The following is a 20,492-nucleotide window of genomic DNA, read 5'->3' as shown; positions in this document are numbered from 1 at the left end:
GGTTTTTGTGTTGTTTTTGAGATTCCTTGTGCAGCAAAGTTCTTTTAATTCTCAGATGATTAAACAGGGTTGGGGGCTATTTGTTCCCCCCATTCCACAAATCGTCCCTCAGCTTTCAGCTTAGTTTATTTTACAGAGAAAGAAAGTTGTCAGTTGCATTCTCTGGCCTTCTGTTGCCCCAAGATTGCAGGCTAGGCTGGGAAATTAGAAATATTCCAGAAAAAGACAATAGCTAATCACTTCTGCACCAACTGCCTGGATGTGTCCACGAAGTTGTCCAGAATTGTGTCTGACCCAAGGGACACTTTAATGGCATTATTTTTTTCTTAAACACCTCTTTAAAAAAAATGCAATGATCACCTGACCACTTGGTGTAGCAACAGGATGATGGGAATAGAAGGTCAAGATCAATGAGTTCTTCTCAAATCCTACCCAACAGTTAAGTTAACTATTCCTCCTTTTGTATCAGGGCAGCAAACATTCTGCACAGAGCAAAGATATCATTTTCATATCTGCGAAAAGTAGTATTAAAATAGACCAGGGATGGGTCCCAAGGAGCCTCCATTTTTGTGGCTCTCCAAGCCTCCACTGATAGTCCTTGAATTTGGGAGACTGAGGGCTGATAAAAGGTACCAATGTTTCATACCACTCAAAGAACGAAAGCACAGTAAAACAACTGTGGAAAAACTAGAATAGGACAAACAAACAAACAGCTGAAGAATTTCTCCAAATCTGAAAAATGAAAAGTCCCAGCCACCAACGTCTATGGGAAGAGGGGTGGAGAGGTGGGTCAAAAAAGGCAAGATTGCCATTAAAGCAGTTTGATCATAGCCCCACCTCTCGGTATGCATGTGCAACGTTGTACAGTACAAAAGATGTGGGGGTCTGATCATGCTGTTGCAACTGCCATCTTGCTTTTTTTAACCTGCAGAGGCTGGTGACCCAGCCTATGGTTGCAATGTGATCCCACCTCTTTGCACAATTAGCCTTCCATCACCTTAATGGATACAGCTGCCCCATCATTTGGTAACGGATTAAACAAACAAAAGAAGAGACACAAAAATGCTGTGTTTCCCGAAATTAAACCTTTTTCTTCCTAAAAATGTGTTCCCCTTGTTGTCATTTTTATTTATTTATTTTTTTCCTCCAGTATAAAGTTAATAATGAAAATCCCCTGGTTGTCGTGAGACACACCCACACCCACACGCACGCACACACACACAGACACACTACTGTGCTTACTTTTGAATTACCCAGCAAATTAACACTTACAGCTTATTGCAGCTGGTGAGATTTCAAGCCAATTAAGCACAATGTTAAATCAATGCAAATATATTTTGGGATTGATCTACAGCATCACGAAGGGCCTATGTGGCTGCAGGAAAGCAGGATGGTGCCTGAATGAAAGAAAAGAAATATGAACTGAGAATGGGGTGCATTTTCTCCCCACCCCCCATCATCAATTTTCATTATTTTGGGGGGGAGGGGGACTTGCTTTAATCTTTCATTGTTGGCAAATTATGCAAACAGATAAAATAAGTTTTCAATAATTTGCTTCCCTCAGCGTGTGTGTATACACACACACACACACGCACATTTATTCATGCTTTCTCATGAGTAGAAGGCTATTTGTCCAGGCAGGAGTCAATTTAATAATCTTTCCAATGAAAGTCCCCAGAATGAAGTTTGGGGAACGATCAACTTGCAGCCTGGGAAGGCCTTTGTGTCTGTTCTTCCTTCAACCTTTGGAAGCCGCCAGTCTCAATGGGATTGAACTCTTATTGTGGAACTCAGTTTCTATTCATGATACTTGGAAGCCATCCCCCAGACACGAAAATGATCTTTTTAAATATCATCGTTCTTGGGTTATTGAGGAAGAAAAGCAGTTGAGTCGCTTTTGGGATTTGCCAGATTGTGGTGTTCTGAACGCTGGGGTCCTGTTTCTAAACCAGAAACCAATTTCACCATTTTGGGAAATCAGTGCATTCTCCCCCCCCCGCTTTTTTTTTTTTGTTTAATTTTTGAATAGAAGGTGGCATATCAACAAGTGGGAACCGCTTTCATTTCCCTCCACATATTTTAACTTTTTCATCTCTCTATATCAGAGGTACATAAGCTGAGGCCTTGTGTTCACATGCAACGTTTCCATAAAGACTTCAGTACTGCCCCTAGAAGCATCAGAAACTTGTAACTACATTGTCATGTGGAATGTGAGAAAAGTAGGAAATTATTGCATTCATGGCAGTATCCTTCCTTCCTTCCTTCCTTCCTTCCTTCCTTCCTTCCTTCCTTCCTTCCTTCCTTCCTTCCTTCCTTCCTTCCTTCCTTCCCTTTTTCCTCTTTCCCTCCTTCCTTCCTTCCATTTCCCAACTCCATAAGACCATGGGCAATGTACAACATTAATATTTAATTAATCAAAAGCTTTCTCTCTTTCTCTCTCTCCTGGCCACCCATCTTTCTGCCCATTCATTTCTTGGAGTGTGACCCCTGTCATTTCACTTGAAAACCAAGTGCCGTGCAGAGACTAAGAAAAAAACCCACCCCCTCCCCACTGCATTAACAGTGTAGATATATCGATTGATGAGGATTACAAAACGACAGTCTAGACCCAGATACCAATAGGACTGTATTATGATTCCTTTTCTGAAGGGTTTTACTGACATGCATGTATAATTGTGTGTCATAATATGATAGTGAAAAGTAGCATTTGTGATAGGATGTTATATTCAGCTGTAGCAAGGGTTTTTCATGATAAAAGTTTTATTTCTTTAACGCACCTACAACTAGGTGCAATACAGAGTAATAAAATGCAACATCGAGAAGTTAATGCAATAACTTACTACAATCCAATTGAAGATCACAAGTAAGATACAAGAGCCTCACGAGAGTAACCTGAAAGGGCCATTGCATTTAAAACCACCATTAGAACCTATGTCTAAATAAATCTCTGCATAAAGAATTAAGACTTAAACCAGCTTCACGGAGACTCATTAAATGTGCTTTTTAAAATGTTGGCAAATCAACTTGAGGTGTAATTCTGGAGCAGGTAAGTTTCAGAGGATTGGCACTAAATGGGAGAAATCTCTGAATTGTGACATGACCGTTTCAATACTAAACGGGGCTAAGTTAGAACACTGCAGACAAGTTGATTCAATCAATTATACATCAATAAAGGTATTTATAGAGTTTTATCCAACTGCACCTGGTCATCAGTAATATACAAGGAGAGTTGAATAATAATGCATGTAATGCATATAAAAAGAAATTGGCACACATTTTAGAAGATAACTTTGCAAATAAACATGATAAGGGGAAAGAAGACATTGAAGTTCAGAAAAATGAGAAATGAAGCAAAATTGAATTTTACAGAGACACCAGCCTCTATTTCATACTTATTCAGAACAGCACAGTTTGTGCTGCAACTAATCTTAATAACGTGCCTTTTGTCTTAGAGGACTATCAAGAGATTCATAAGGTAAGGCCACAGAATTTTTAAAAAGATATATAAACATCTTTAAAATATGCCCATGAACGTTAAAATCCTAAACACTTAAACATTAAAACAGAGGTGTCTGCAGAGTATGGTCAAAAAAGTCAACCTGGCAGAGATAATATGAGAATGAGAGCTCAACTCTTTTTTATGTATGTTGCATGACGCACATAAAAAATGGGTGGAGCTGTTATCGCACTGTCATGATCAACATCTTGACTTTTTTGACCTCTCTGGCAGATACCCATGCATTACAATCACCCCAACACTCCCTGGAGTTCAGCTTATTTGCTTAGTGACTGCATTTTTGTAGGAAAACACAAGTGGTTTTCTTTGCCTACTTCAGGGCTACTGTGGTTGTTTGAACTTCCCAATCTGACCAACATCCCAAGCATTTCCTGATGGCCTCCCTTCCAAACCGTAAATCCCAAGATCAGCCAAAGATGACTTGGTGTTGTTATCTGCTGAGGTGCGCATGTGAATACATGTGCTCAGTATGCGTATGTGTGGATAGAAATTAGGGATGGGCAAATGATTTCAGTCAACAGAAGGTGTCAGCCTGGACCATAGATGTGATGGCAGAAAGAATCAAGTGAGGATACAGAGCCCGGATTCCCTTTTTTTTTTTTTTAGCATAAGGGACATTCTGTGGTGCTGCCCCACCATCTAGTCCGTGTTTCTCAACCTCAGCAACTTTAAGATGTGTGGACTTCAACTCCCAGAATTCCCCAGCCAGTATGATCTAGGCGCTGCCCCTTCTGAAGAACTTCATACAGCTCCTATAACATGAGTGGAAATAGCAATTACTGGACTTTAACTAAAAGAGGTTTATGTCACACCTTATAGTGGTGTGGGCAATTGTGTGTGTGTGTGTGTGTTTGTCCCAGTCCTTGACAGTGTGAAGTGATTTGGGGGAGAAGGGAGGGTTAGGATTAGGGGCACCATCATCCAAAAGGTAAAGCTAGGATTCCTCCTCCTCCTCTTCCTCTTCCTCTTCCTCTTCCTCTTCCCCTTCCTCCTCCTCTTCTTCTTCTTCCTCTTCTTCCCCCTCCTCCTCTACCTCTTCCTCTTCCTCCTCCTCCTCTTCCTCCTCCCCTCCCCTCCCCTCCCCTTCTTCCTCTTCTTCTTCCTCTTCCTCTTCTTCCCCCTCCCCTCCCCCTCCCCTTCTTCTTCTTCTTCTTCTTCTTCTTCTTCTTCTTCTTCTTCTTCTTCTTCTTCTTCTTCTTCTTCTTCTTCTTCTTCTTCTTCTTCCTCCTCCTCCCCCTCCTCCTCCTCCTCCTCCTCCTCCTCCTTCAATAAGCCCATGTTAGAATTTTCTCTGTAAGACTGCTCATCTGGGGCAGTTACCCCAAAGTTATCAAGTCATTCGTACCCTGGTTTTTGCAGAAATTATTTTTCAGGTTTGATTTTCCTTTAAGCCACATCATTCCATACAATTTCTTCATGCAGAATTCCAGCCTTGAAGACAGAGAATCAGGCACTTTACCAATGCAAAGCATCTCAAAATGACATTTCCTTCCTGCAGAAGTTAAAATCTTGTGGCTTTTTGGGGAGGGGTGTTGGGGGAGGGAAATAGGTAACAATCTGTGTTAATGTATTCCCTTTTCTCTCCAGAAAAAGAGTGAAAAAAAGAAAGATCCCATTGCCGTCTTAATGGATGTTTCACCTGGAGCCACTGTAAAAAGCTGAGGCCGGGTTCATTCCAATGAACTGAAAAGTAAAGTATTTTTAATTTTACTTCCAATTATATGCAAGAAGATGAATGAAGCCAGAAAATCCTCAATCAGAGCCAAAAGGGAGTCATAAATCATTCACTTAGATGATTGGATAATTTATAAACTCCTCTGGGTATTGTGGAAATGGACAAGAATAGTTAAAACCTGTCTCTTTGCCACAGATCTGGGAGCCTGTGATAAATTAGAATCTGTCTTTTTCTCCTCTCCAGCGATCATTTTGAATACGGTGGAGATGTCCAGGCACCGGCTGCTTAATTGCAGATGGAACTCTCTTACATTGAATCAATTCCCATCTTTTGTCAGAGAATCATGACAACAGTGTGCTTCACTTCACCTGAAATAGCTAACGGGCTGTTCCATTCACGGTCAATGAAGAAAGAACCATGTCTACAAGCAGGGAGAGAATCTAACTTCCTTGCTGGCGTGAAGTATTTTTAAGGAGAATATTTCTAAAAACGTGGGCATGGCTCGCGTATGGGTATGAACTCATCATTATGGATGAGTGAGGGGGTCATCCAATTCATGGTTTCTTATGAGGTGTTTCTGAAATTCACAACTCCTTTTTTTTACATGAACAATTTGTCACCCATACCTCTCTCTCTGTCTAAATCGATATGAAAATGAATGTAAATGAAAGGAAAATGGACCAGTTGGTTTACCCAGGCAGAGATCCCAGAGAGTTTCGTTCAGCTTTTTCCAACCTGGGCGTGCTTCAGAGGTGTGGACTTCAACTCCCAGAAGTCCAAGCTGGTGTTGCCATTGCTGAGAATGTTGGGAGTTGGTGACTGAAGCATGACCGAGCTCTTAAAAGCCTGCATCTTCAGCTCTAACTGGGTTCAGACAGCACCATAAACTGAAGTTTTCTCATGATTTATTAAATCCACCAGTTGGTCTGATGCAACATAGCTTACCATCTACAGTGGCTGGAACCATACAATAACCTAAGGCAAAGCTGAACACATAACGTGAGAATTGAGTGCTATGCAACAGGATAGCAAGATCCCTTGACACAGGCATGCTCTAGGGAGAACTCCTTAGTCCAGTGTTTCTCAACCTTGGCAACTTTGAGATGTGTGGACTTCAACTCCCAGAATTCCCCAGCCAGCCTTGCTGGCTGGGGAATTCTGGGAGTTGAAGTCCACACATCTTAAAGTTGCCAAGGTTGAGAAACACTGCCCTAGAGACCTGAATAAAAATGGCTAGGCACTATTTATTTATTAAAATATCAGCTATAGTCTAACAACTGACAAGAAAACAGGCAGGAGAGCAGATACAGCATTGTACCCACTCCGACTTCAAATCCTGCATCTTCTTTCCAGATGTGCCTCGTATGCCGTTATCTTAGCCTACCTCTTTTCACACACCCAAGTATCATTGCTTGAAGACAGCTGCATGTTGACATTCTCGGCATCCATGCTCCCTGTCTAGACTATTCCTTCCTTCTAGGTGATGTTCTCCCACCTCGGGGGATCCCTGCTAATGTGAATGAAGCAAGCCGTATTTTTCATGTCGAAATAAGATTGATCCGTTTTGTTTCTGATCCCAAATGGCATAATGGGAGTTAGGGGTGTATACTTACATACATATCACAGCATTCTCTATGCTCGAAATAATACTATCTACTCAATCTGGGTGGTACCAACTTTTCTTTGGTTTTATGAATCTTTTCCCAACCAGGAAGGAAATTAGTTAGTTAAGGTGAGAGAAAGCAAGTAAAACTGACAGATTTGTCCAGCTCACCGTAACGTCTATTTCCAAGTTAAAGGCAAAAGTGAACTCATTATAACTAATTACTTGTGATTTTTCTCCCCTTTGCTGTATTAAGACACGGCAGCCAAAAAAAAAAAAAAATGATGAAAGTTTGATAAGACTTCTAACTAAAATAGATTCATTGGGGTTATAAAGAATAGAATCCAACTTCTTTATGTTTAAAGGCAGCGGGCAGTTGCAGCAGACGGTTTTGTCGAGGCTGAGCCACAATAATCCAAAAATACAATTTTGGAAGGTGGCTGTTTTTGCTGCAAAGCCCAATTCCTTAAGCACACAGTGAAACTGATTTTATCAGGAATCTACAGAAATTGTGGGGGTGGGGTGGGGGGACAACAAAACTAGTCTAGTCACAAAGGGAAGAAAACCTCACACAACTGGGGATGGGGAAAAACTTGTGAAGGGTTATATACTGACCATTGCCTTTTTTTTTTTTTTAATTGAAGAGGAAATTCCAGAAAATTTCCTGGCTCAATTGTCCTTCCAAACTGGGAACCAAGATTCAGCTGAGATGTTTCGGAAAGATCAGACATTACCTTTTATTGCTATTAGCTGTGATGAATTAACCAGGGAAGGAAAATGGGTTTTATTATTTGTAGCTAAACTTAATGTGGAAAAAGAGATGCACTTTGCTCAGCCCTTAAAGCCAGCATTATCTAGAGATATCTTTAAAGCTGTGTCAAACTTCTTCAAAACTGATGAACTGAACTGGAAAAACTGGGTGGAGTTTGCACTACAGGTGCTCTGAAAATGGTGGGATTTGGGGCAGTAATAATAATTCATCTGTTTTCAGGATGAACTGCATCATTGGTTCCCTAGTAGTAACTTCCAATACTCTGTCCATCAGTCTGTGAGAAGATCTGATCCTCACTGGGTATCAAGGTATTTAATTACTTAGAAAACAATACATAATTCTCCCTGCTTTGTGAAGATTTGGGAGTCAGTCACCAAGTTTTTCGTACTGAGATCTGTTGGTGGTCAAAAGGAAATATTCTTGGCTGGATTTATGATCCACAAGATGACATTGCTCTATTTCTGGAATATCATGGAAAATATAAGGAAAAACTTCCTTTCAGTTGGATCTATACAATGATGAAACAGTCTCCCTATAGAGTGTAGGTTCTCCAGTTCTGGAGATTTTTAAGAAGAAGCTGGATAGCCAACTTTTGAGGATGGTTTAATGGATTTTCCTGTACATTGCAGACGGTTGGACTAATTTATTCTTGTAGTCCCTTCCAACTCTACAGTTGTATGATTCTATGGAAAAACCCAAGTGTTTGAGGCCTTCATAAGAGCTTCAGCTGAGAGATTATGATTTGGCTGACTTATTTGAACCTTGAACACACTAAATGTGAAAATTCAAGAGACTTCAAGAGATCAACACCATGCCATCCTCATTGCTCATTATGATATAATTGAAATATTGATAGCCAAACTTCAGCTACAGATAAAGCAAGTTGCCGCTATAAATGTTGTTTTATTTTCTTGACTTGATGAAGTTCACAAGGACATGGTTTTTGAAAATGTGGTCAAGGAAAAAATAAGAGCCTCACCTGTCCTGTCTGTAAAATGGATTCAGACAATTTTTCCCCATCTGACATCATGGATGAAAATGACATCATGGATGAAAATTTTAACCACTAATATTCAGCTTTTGCCAGAGAACTTCCCAGAAGAGCAGATAGAACTCAGGTTTGACTCAACTACCCAAGATACTGTAACTTCCAACAAATCACTTTGAAGAGATTGGGGCTAAATGATCTCTTTGCTTACCCAACTGTCCCCACAAAAGTAAACAAGATCTACATGTCTTCATCTTATTTTCATCAATGGACATGTAAGGGGTTAATTTTTCTGCACTTTTCACTATGGAAACAAAGCAACACAGCTTTGTGAGAGCAAGTGGCCACTTGCATAAGGCCTTATCTTCCAGAATTCAAAAGCTTATGATAAACAAGCAACTTCATTGTTCACACCAATAACAACTGTAACAAGTAATGCGTGACAAAAATAGGTCTTTTCCCCCTTAATTTCAAAGTGCACTGATTCTTTTTAAACCTCTTTGAAAGTTCATTCTTTTTTAAAATTTGAAATGTCATAATGAGGAGAGTCAAATCTGAAGGGGCTGTGAGATTTTTATGTTTGCCAAAAGAAGGCATGGGTTGAGGAACACTGTTCCAAGGTGCACTTTCTTGGTACAATTTGCAAGCACCTGCAATATCTAATAATTGTGCATAGCTTTACCCTACATTTGTGTGTCAAATCTTCCTTCAAAGTAATCTAAAACTAGGCATTATGACTTCTCATCTGGTATTTTCCTCTCCATTATGAACTTCTATGATAGATTTATTGACAAAGCTTGGTTAAGAAAGATTGCCCCAACGTGTTGAAACTGTGCTTCTAACTTGCAGAAGCAAGATGATTGATGCACAACCCGTATTTCTCTTTCTGATGAGGATTATAATTTAGACAAAATAATTCTCTTTCATTTCAAAATAAAATAGAAATTCTAAATAACAGGTTGAAAATAATACTGCATTTTCTAATGCTTATAAACAGCCTCCAGGTATGTGAATTTTAACCCCTAGGATTCCTCAGCCAGCAGACTCACTGCTGAGACTTCTGGGAGTTGATCCGCACACCTGGAGGATGTCCAGGTTCAGATAGTCTTGCTCAACATCTTCCCATTCATCTATGAAATCTTCCTCTATGCTTTGATTATGCAAACAAATCAGAGGATTGCTATAGGACAAAGTTGATTATACAAACAGATTTGCAAATCAAGGTGATCCAATAGTTCTAGGATGAATATAAAAGAATGCTACTGGAATTTGAAAGAGTCTATGGCTTAACATGCAGCAACTTTCTTTGGGACAAGGGGAGATGAATGACAAAAGGAGCATTGTGTCATGTAACATTGCCCAAAGAAAACAAAGGGTCAAAAAGTGCATCATAATGGCCCAACATTGTTTTCATCATTCAGATGAACACAGCAGGATTCTGCAGAGTGTTTTGCCTACATGAAAAGGCTAGAGCTGGTAGTCCTACCGCTGGTTTGGATGGTTTTAAAAGGGGGGTGGACAAATTCATGAAGGGAAGGTTCTTTAATAAGGGCAATTAATCCTGAAGACTTCTGGGTTGAGGGCACTATGCCTCCAGATACCAAATACATGGGGACAACAGTGGAAAAGTGCACCCTGGTGCCATCTTCTTGCTTCTATGAGACACAAAATGTTCTATTAAGATGGGGCTTGACCTGATCCAGGAGGTCTATCTTGTGTTCTTATTCTGTCCAGGTCAAAAACTCAATGTTGAGCTGAGGTTCATCTCCTCCATTGCACTTAAATGCTCCCCAGCGGATGTTTTTATTCCCATGCAAGCAGAGGATATTGTATTCCTTTCAAAAATGCTTTTAAAGGTCTAGTTATCTCTCCTGTGGTAGAAGGATAAGCTTGCAGTTCTCCAGGTTGTCATTTGCAGCTTCTGGATGATAGTCATTTAATAAAGAAAATGGAGAGAAATGGTCTCCATTGAGCAATGGTACAAGTGTGTGTAGACACAGGCCCATCCCATCCTGCAATGCAATTCATTCCAGAGAGGCACTGTGTGAATCATGTGAACGAGAAAATATATATTTCCATTTGAACAGGGTGAGCCTTGAACACTGAGACCTTGGCAAAATTACTGTAGGGATACGTCGCTGTGTGAGTTTCTCATGGGTGTTATTTCAAATGGCAATTTGCTTGACAAACCCTCACATATTTTACTAGCATGCAGAGAACTGAACTTAAATAGCTCTATAGAGTTTCACCAATTTCATTGGGAGATTTGCTCCTGACATTGTAACGTTTGCCACTTACCTTTATTTAATCATTTCTTTAGCTCCTTGGGAGGACAATCAAAGGCCCAATCTATTTTGTTCTTTTTCTCCAGCCAAACTCAATTCTGGGAAGAAGTGTCCCATACTTTCACACAGCATTGTGTCTCCCCACAGTTCTCTTCCTTGGCCCCCTAGGAGGACATATGCTTCCCCTTGTTTTTAGACTCTAGGATCTGTTCAGGGTTTATCCTGGATGAAGGAAGACCTCTAGTACATCCATACCAAATTTGGATGATCACTAGATGGAAGCAAAGACCCAGAGTTCCCTCTTTGCTGCCATCTCATGGTGCCCTCTCTCACTGCAGTCCAACTGGTTGTCCTCCTCTATATTTTTTTCATCACACTGAAGTCTTCTTCACTGCCCATACTTCTCAACTTGAAAAGGTCCCACAGGAGAAGTTGCTCCTGACATTTCCCTTGAGATTGGAAAGATGAGAAGCCAGGGAAGCTGCAGGCTGCTTGAGATATGACTATGGACAGCACATTCAAAAGTATTTTCTGGCCACCTCATAACCAAATAAATTCAAAACACCACAATCCAGCCAAGAGGATTCCAGAAAAGTATCTTCTCCTTTGCAAGCAGTTCCAAAATGGATTTCTAAATTCATCCTATCCCAGAAAAAAATTCTGATATTCAGAACTTTAGGACTACATTAATACTAGAGAACTGCCGAGATTTGAATTCTAGTGTTTTTTTTTTAAATTCATTTTTAAATGCTATTTCTAATCAGTCCAAATCCTGACATACTCTGGCAAACAAGAAGTACTACATCAAAAATGCAGAATAAATGCTGGCAGCAGCCACGAAGGGAGTCAACATCTGCAAAATGTCAGGCGTGGCATTGTGGTCCAATCTCTCTGCTTTTTGTACATGCATGCAGGACTGTGCTCATGACACCCATAGTCTTGCAGATTTTCAACCCCCCCATCCCCACCCCCCCAATACCACTGCAAAACACAAAATGAACATAGACTTCAGTACAGCTGCAGGGTCTCTTATTTAATAAACTTCAAATGTGTTCGCTTCTACTGTGTTGGCTAGTGCCTAGTAGGCATTTAGCCACATTTAGATTCACAAAAGCTACAAACATCAAGAAGGAGCTAAGTCCTATGGAGCAGACCAGGATTCTACGCACAGGATTTAGCGCTTTTTGCATCCATAATCCAATCTGAAGTCAGATGCCAGGTGGCATATGTCTCACAGAGAACAAAGAGATAAGAAAACTGTTTAAAGAGATTATGATGATACACAGCATTACTGGAAATGGGACTGAGTCTTCTTTCCATTTGTTAGCATGAACATTTCATGCAAAACATTCTGCTTCCAAACCATTCTGGAACAGGCTAGAAACGTGCTGTTTTACAGCCTCTATTTGAAAAGTTCTTTTAATGTTTGACACTGAAGATGAAAACTGAAGATGTAAACATGCGTTCTGCTGCTATACATGATCACCCCCACCCCTTTAAAGTAGGACAGTTGAACTATTCTAAGACAATGACCTACTTAAAGAATCATTTAAATCTAAACTGGGTAAAATTGAGTACACTTGATAAGGCAAAAATAATCTGTCAGGGTTGTTTTCGAAGCTAGAGTTTCTCAGCGAAGGAATACAGAGAATGTAAACAGGCAATTGCCATTTGGAGCACAGTATGGGAAAAGAAAGGTAAGTTTATGTTAGTCTGAGGAAGATAATGGAACAGAGGATATGAGACCTAAATCCTAGAGGATATAAGATACCCACAAGCCCAAACTACCAGAGGCTCCTAACTGTTGGAAACAGCTTCACTTCTGATGTTACATTCAATATTCCTCCCTAGCCATGCTGTGCCATGTTTCTGGCAAGCTTCAGCCAAATCTGAACCTGCCTTCGAAAACCTGACACTAACTCCTTTAAATGTATTTTTTTTATTAGTCAGGAGAAGATAATACTTTTCTAAATGAAGGACTGTTGTTCTAAGTAGATGTTACAGAGAACGTGTGATACGTGAGGAGGAGTCTTTCCACACCACTATGAGGACAATTATTTGTTTATTTATTTATATATCACCTTCATATAGCCGCCCATCTCACTGTTCTCACGCAGTCAGAGAAAAACAACCTGGTGTCAGATCTAGCTCCTTAGCTTTCCTACTTTTTTCCTTCTCATCAGAAGTTCCTTTCTTTCTTTGTTTAACTGGTTCTAGTCTAGCCTATCCAGCCTGTCATCTGCCACTCCTCCATCCCATAATACAATAAAATATGATGGCAGCTTGCAAATGATGCGTTTGTCTCTTCCAGTTGTTTAAACGCTAGCAGCTGAAGACAATCACACAGTGACTGAGTTAAAAGTCATGATTTTCCAGAGGTAGAATCCAGTGAACTTTACAAGACTTTCCAGAAGTGACATGTCCAAGAAGTCTCTCTTTGCCATGTATCACATATTCCATTATTACTTCATAACGTGAACTTTGCAGAAGGTTATGCATTTTAAATATTCATTATCTGCAACTTTTCTGTCATGGAGAGACTTTGTTATAAGAGTATTTTTATCATCATCATCATCATCATCATCATCATCATCATCATCATCATCATCATCAAATCTGAAGTTGTTGCCAGTATAAAGGAGGCTTAAAGGTTGACTTCTGGAGATATCCTGGAGATGCCCATTTGGTTTTCTTGGCAACAGGGCAGAAGTGGGTTTTGGGCTGCCTTCTTTTGTCGTGATTTTTTGACTGCCATGTCTAGTCTATCAACCAGGTCTTTCCTTGTGACCTCTCCTACATCTACTAACCAAGCCTGACTTTGCTTAGCAGACAGGATCAGCTAGCTCAGTGTTCCTCAACCTTGGCAACTTTAAGATGTGTGGACTTCAACTCCCAGAATTCCCCCAGCCAGCATCCTGGCTGGGGGAATTCTGGGAGTTGAAGTCCACACATCTTAAAGTTGCCAAGGTTGAGGAACACTGAGCTAGATGGCATGCTTTACTCAATCCCTTTGCCTTTGGGGATATGCCAGTCTTGACATTAAGGATAGCCCTTTCATTAGGTTCTCAAACACAAATGTCACACTTGCAACACACAGTGGGACTGCATGCACCAGTGGCTCCCTCACTGACATCACATCTGCCAGAGATCCTGATAGGCTTTCTCTGGGACAGCTCTTCTATTATATATATATATTTTTTCCTCAGCAGATATTCGCTTGCAAAAAAGAAAAGAAAAAAAAATCCCCAGGTTTTAAACCAGCTGAATGTCTCTGTGTTTGTGTATTAGACTCACACACACACACACACAGAGGCTGTTCATGCTTCTGAAATGATTTAGAGGACAAGCTTGTGTAGGTCCCGCATCTTCCTGTGATTCTTTCAAGCTCTTCTTTTTTAGGGATCCCACAGGAAGTTGAAAAAGGGCAGCTCTTTTCAAAAACCAAGCAGCTTCCCCTTCTTAGAGGCTCAGCTGGAAAGGTGGCAAGGAAGGGCGCCATACTTGTCCTATGTCCAAAGTCCTCTGTTTGAATTGTTTTTGTAGTATGCACAGCTGTAAGGCACCCATCGCTGCTCTTTAACTCTGCTGGCTCTGTTTGCTAGGGTTCTGTTTCCTTGTGTTAAATGATACCTTTCATCTTCTAAAGACCCAGTAGATTATATACTGCACAGCATTATTTAAATTACCTATAGAGATATTTTGTGCTACCATAATACATTACATTAACCGTATATCAATTAATAATTAACGATGGCATCCTATTTTATTGGTGTATGTACTAATAAACTAATAAAATGGGATGCAGCTGGGGGAATATATATATTTACACACACATACTCCCACACACATATACATACACACACAGACTCTTCACTTTGTATTCTGAACTTGATGAAGTAAGCTGTTAGCTGTGAATTTGTTTATTTAATGATTTGCGAGCTTCCGCCCCCCTGCCTTTAGAAAACAGTATAACCCCATGCTACAAACTGTAACATCTTAAGCTAAAACACATTAATCTGCTTAAAAATCAGTAGAAAAATAATGCAACACCTGTAAGGAATATGGGGGAGAGTTCATTTATTCTAAAGGGTGTTATTTCATTTTCCTACTATGTTTATGTGAGGCTAAAGTGATATCTCTCTGTCTCACACACAAACATATATAAACACATATAGAGAGAGATAATGATAATGATGATAATGATAATAATTTATTAAACTTGTATGCCACCCAACTCTCAACAACTCTGGGTGGAAGCATGCATGCATAAACAACAACAAAAATCCATTAACAGCAGAGACAATTATCAACCTCTTAAAACAATATACAAACATATAATCTAGCACCGAAAATGATAAGTTGTTAAAAAAAGCTGATATCAACAGTTAGAATGGCAATTAAGCAACAAACATAAAGATCATTGACAAGTAGTTTGGAATAAATTATTCCACGTGCAGAACCTTCCAAGGGATGTTTTGAGATACAGAACAGCTCAGTTGAAGTACTCCTCGTGGAAGCACTAAGGCAGCCTTATCCCTTGGAAGGCTGAACATGGCTGCCTTGAGGGTTTTCTGAGGTTGCCTCTGAGCCTGTGTGAATGCACAGCTAAGACATCTACTGAGATTGCTAGCAGATTAAATCAGCAGTGCATGAAGACTCCTAAGAAGACAATTTTGAAGCCCTCAAACCAGCCATGTGGAACCTTTAGAAGGATGTGACAGTGCTTGGAGAAAGGGTGCTTTGCTTCACCAATGCACATTGTCAGCGTCCCTTCAAATGCTTTGCCAGCCATGATAAGGAAGTCTTTGAAGTCTCTTTAAAAGACCTCCATGGAAGAGAGATGTGCTAATTCTTCTTCTTCTTCTTCTTCTTCTTCTTCTTCTTCTTCTTCTTCTTCTTCTTCTTCTTCTTCTTCTTCTTCTTCTTCTTCTTCTTCTTCTTCTTCTTCTTCTTCTTCTTCTTCTTCTTCTTCTTCTTCTTCTTCCGCCCTCCTCCTCCCTCCCAAGGACAAGATTTTCAGAAGTGGGTGCCCTTGCCTTCTTTTCCTAGGTCTGAGGAGAGTGACTAGCTCAAGGTCACCCAGCTGGCTTTGTGGCTAACGCAGGACTAGAAGTCTTGGTCTCCCATTTCTAGATTGATACCTTTAACCACTACCCCAGACTGGCTCTCCTAAGTTCATCAGATCCAGAGAAATGCACCCTGGACACTCCACCTGGCCCAGGCCACCTGCACAGAAGGGATAGGTTTAGCAGATTAACAATCCACCCTTCTTTAGGGCTCCACATCTACCCAACAAAAATCCAGGTGAGCACTAGGTAAGAGTAGAGTTAGGGTTTCCAGTATCTCCTCGCTGCCCTCTAGTGGTCTGTAATGATTCAACGGTGGAACTGCCAGTGACAGGTTGCAAGCAGTGGGCAACTCCACGCAAGCCATATTCCAACCCAAGGAGGGAACCCGAGGAGAAGAACTTGGGAGTGCTGGTGGAAGGAGAGGACTGGAATGGCTTAGACCTTGGGAATATTTTCCCTTATCAGGGAGACTGACTATTTTGAGTACCAGCATAGGCGGGTATTCATGGGATTTAGATAATTTGTTGTAGTAAGTGAACCTGCTTGAAACTCTTGTTTCAGTTATTTAATCGAAATCAGATCATTCCTTGGTTTCCGAGTAACCTAGTGTCTGTGCTAGCTTATGACTTTCCCACATTCCACCCAGTTGCATTACTTTTAGAGACTTTAACAAAAGGGGTTTACTGCATAAATTCAGTAATTACTTGTTTATCCATGGATATCTTTTTTTTTTTTTTGAAATACACCTTTGCTTTAAATAAAACAAAAGGATTATAATACGACTAAATCGTTATAACAAAGCAAGCACAGAGTGCGGTTGACGTACTTTTTAAAAGAGGGAAATAAAGTATATATCTATATTTGTATAACTGTATACAATGTATAATTGCTAAATAAAGTTTTAATTGTTTAAAAGAAAAAAGAAAAAGGGGATTTACTGGGGCAGCAGAAGAAAAAGATAACAAAGGACTCTTCCTGCACACACACACACACACACACACACACACACAACAAGAAGGGGATGTGATGTGGTCTTCTGGATCTTGGCTAGATATGGTAGCCCCACACTTCACTCTGAATGTATACTGAAATTGTCTCTAGCACTTTAGAATCCATATTTTGGAGTTTATAAAGTGTCTGAAATAGAACTAAGGGAAAACAATAGAAGCCCCCTTCCTCAAATCAAGTTGGTGGATCCTGGATTGTCTTCCTTCCTTCCTTCCTTCCTTCCTTCCTTCCTTCCTTCCTTCCTTCCTTCCTTCCTTCCTTCCTTCCTTCCTTCCTTCCTTCCTTCCTTCCTTCCTTCCTCCCTCCCTCCCTCCCTCAGTTTCTTGGGCTGTAAAGCTCAGAAGGGGCCCTCCCTAGTTTTTTGGGCTGTAAAGGAGACAGAGGGGAGGACTGTACTTTCAGACTTGCAAAATTCTGTCAATGTAGCTTTACAGTAAAGAAGAATTAGCTCATCTGGTTGTGATTCCTATCTGGTTTACCCTGCGAGGATGACAGAAAACTGCACATACTACAAAAAAGATACCCAACGGGGGCTCAGCAGCCACCTTGTCCCAAGGCCTGGGAGACCAGCCAAGTTTCAAAGACACCTGGGACACCACCAGGTGGGACCCCCATGGATCTCTGGAGAGATGCTCTTCCAGAAGGCAGGCACTGCAACAGAAAAGGGACACTTCTTGGGTTCTGATATATGGCATTGTTTCATCAATAGCATTTAAAGTGAACCACCTCTGTCCAATCTTACTGGACAGGTGGAAACCATGGGAAATAGCTGGGCACTTAAATATCCTGCTCCTTTTTCATGAGGGGTTTTGTAGGTCATGACCAGCACCTTGAATTGCACCTGGAAGCTTCCTGAGAACTAGTGCACTTGTGGAACAGTGGTTCCTCACGAGCATGCCTTGGTCACTGCCCACAGTGGTACATTCTGGACCAGCTGTAGCTTCTGAGTGGTCTTCAAGGGCAGTCCCATGTGGAGCGCATTGCAATAGTCCAACTGTGAGGTGACTAGGCATGAGCGACTATCTGGGAGACCTCCCAATCCAGGAACAAGTGCAGCCAGAGTACTACATGGAGCTGTGGGAAGGCCCTCTTGTCCACAACTGCCACCTGTTCTTTGAGCAGGAGCTGTGAGTCCAAGACAACCCCCAGACTGCACACCAGTCTCAAATGGGAAAGTGTCACCCCACCTGAGACTAAGGGTGGAAAGATCCCTAGATCTAGGAATGTCCACAGCTACTTAGTCTTGGCAGGATTGAGGCTGAGTGTGTTCCTCCCCATGCCAACCTTCATAGCCTCCAGACACGGGGACAGGACACTGACTGCCTTACCTGGTCAGCCCAGGGTGGAGATATATAGCTGAGTACCATCTGCATCATCAGTATACAATGTTTGCTTGCACACTCAGCTTAGCACACCAAAGAAAAGCGTTATGGGCTTGATGTCAGAGGAATCCCAACTCTAATAAAATTTAAGTACAGCCATACTGCCTTACCTTCAAAAATTGCTACAGGTCTGGTTGCAAGCATGTAGCTTTTTGTGGTGGCAAATAATGACTCACTATTTTAAAGTTATGCCTCAGGAGAGCTGTTTCCTGTGTGAAGGGCATTTTAAGCAAAATAGATAAATGAATGAATCTCTACGTACAAATCTCTTGGATGGTTAAAAAAGCCATTGTTGAATTTCTTTCCAGTCCTTCCACATTCCATCAAAAGCCTTTGATTCAGGACTCAGGAGAGGGAGGGAGAGAGAGAGAAAGAGGGGGGGAAAATTGCCATCTGCAAAGGAAATGTGTATCTGTGATTTACAGAATGCTCCCCTTTTCAGAATATTAAAGCTATTACTGGCTTTAAGGGCTCAGAGCCCACCTGTTTGGAAGACAGGTGAAGTGACCCACATGTCTTTTAATTGTATTTGCTAAGCCTGAGGCATCCTGGCACCACTGTCATCTACAAGAGTAATTCAAAATATTAAAATTGGCATGCTTGGGATGAAAGTGTGATTACTGCAAAGAGAGAGGCTTTACATTTTTCCCCAAAGAGAAGGGAACTTTAGTCAGTTGGATATTGCTTTCAGTGTGCTTTAGGGTTGTAATATAGAGAAAAGATGGTAGATAGATGATGATTGATTGGTAGATAGATAGATAGATCGAGGTGATAGACAGATATATAGATAGATAATAGATTGAGATGATAGATAAATAAGATGTGAGAGAGAGAGAGAGAGAGAGAAGAAAAAGAAAGAGAGAAAGAAAGAAAGAAAGAAAGAAAGAAAGAAAGAAAGAAAGAAAGAAAGAAAGGAAGGAAGGAAGGAAGGAAGGAAGGAAGGAAGGAAGGAAGGAAGGAAGGAAGGAAGGAAGGAAGGAATTGGTAACTAGATAATTATGATTTTACTAAGTAATTTATGACAATTCTATATATTTCTAAAGACTTGAGAAAATGTAACCAATTTTCTGATTACTTGAAAAACCTAAATTGAAGAGTTTTAGATTCCTATAATTTAAACCCCTAAAATGATTACACTTCCTATACATTACCAAAAGGCATGAAATGTAACATGTTGTATACAAACATAGACATGCAAGATCCAGGCTTGAGGTCCAGACTGGATATCTGGAGGTGATACTGGTCCCATCCCTGCTGGCCTTCCTTCAAAACGTGGATGTGCCATCAGGCTTGGGGACCCCAAGGAAGTGTGGAGCCCATTAAATGGTTACATTGTATATTGTATTGCATCCTTAAATGTAGCTTTTAAATTTTTAATTGTTTTTAATGGTAGAAGACTATGACTTTACTTGGGTTTTAACACTGTACACTGCCCAGAGTCACATGCAAGTGAGATGGGCAGCTATATAAATTTAATAAACAAACAAACAAACAAACAAACAAATTAAATAAATAAATAAATAAATCCCTAAGCAGACATAGGCCTGTACGGCTGGAGACGGAATGCATTTGTTGATGGTAGATGCATTCAGTATTAGGGTTCCTCTGTCGTTCAAGCACCAAGAAAACAATGACTTCTCTCAACAGAATAATGGGTCCTTACTCTCTTTGACTGAGTAATCATGTCCGTGAACTTGTGTTATTACTTGATTATCTTGGTTTGCCTTAATATGTTTGCCTTGCAGAATCCGTGGAGTTAGTTCTTCTGGACGTTTCAGTAAAGCTAGCAGCAGAAAAAAACAGCTCCTAGGGTGGTAGATGGAGTGGTTTCCAAGGCAGATACAAAGCAATAATAGCTAAACTGATCCATCAAGATCCCAAATCTACCACTGGGTAATACTTTTAGTTTGTTCACCATAGATCATGCCAGCTTTTGAATCCCCCATAACTCTTCATCAGCTGAACATTGCAAAAAGCAGGTGCTAAGGAACGAGCAAGGAAGCCCAATGTACCATTGCAGGTGATCCTTGCTTACCGACTGCCTCATTTAGCAACCGTTCGACGTTACGATGGTGTAAAGAAAAAGCTTTGCGACCAGTCCTCACACTTATGACTGTCACAGCGTCCCACGGTCACATGATCGCCATCTGTGTGCTTCCCAACCGGCTTCTGACAAGCAGAGTTAGTGGAGAA

Source organism: Python bivittatus, unplaced genomic scaffold (assembly GCF_059951505.1).
Source record: "Python bivittatus isolate LINGU-HERP-01145 unplaced genomic scaffold, Pbiv_v1 ctg000590_np1212, whole genome shotgun sequence".
Taxonomy (NCBI): Eukaryota; Metazoa; Chordata; class Lepidosauria; order Squamata; family Pythonidae; genus Python; species Python bivittatus.
Note: the sequence above shows the minus strand (reverse complement) of the source record.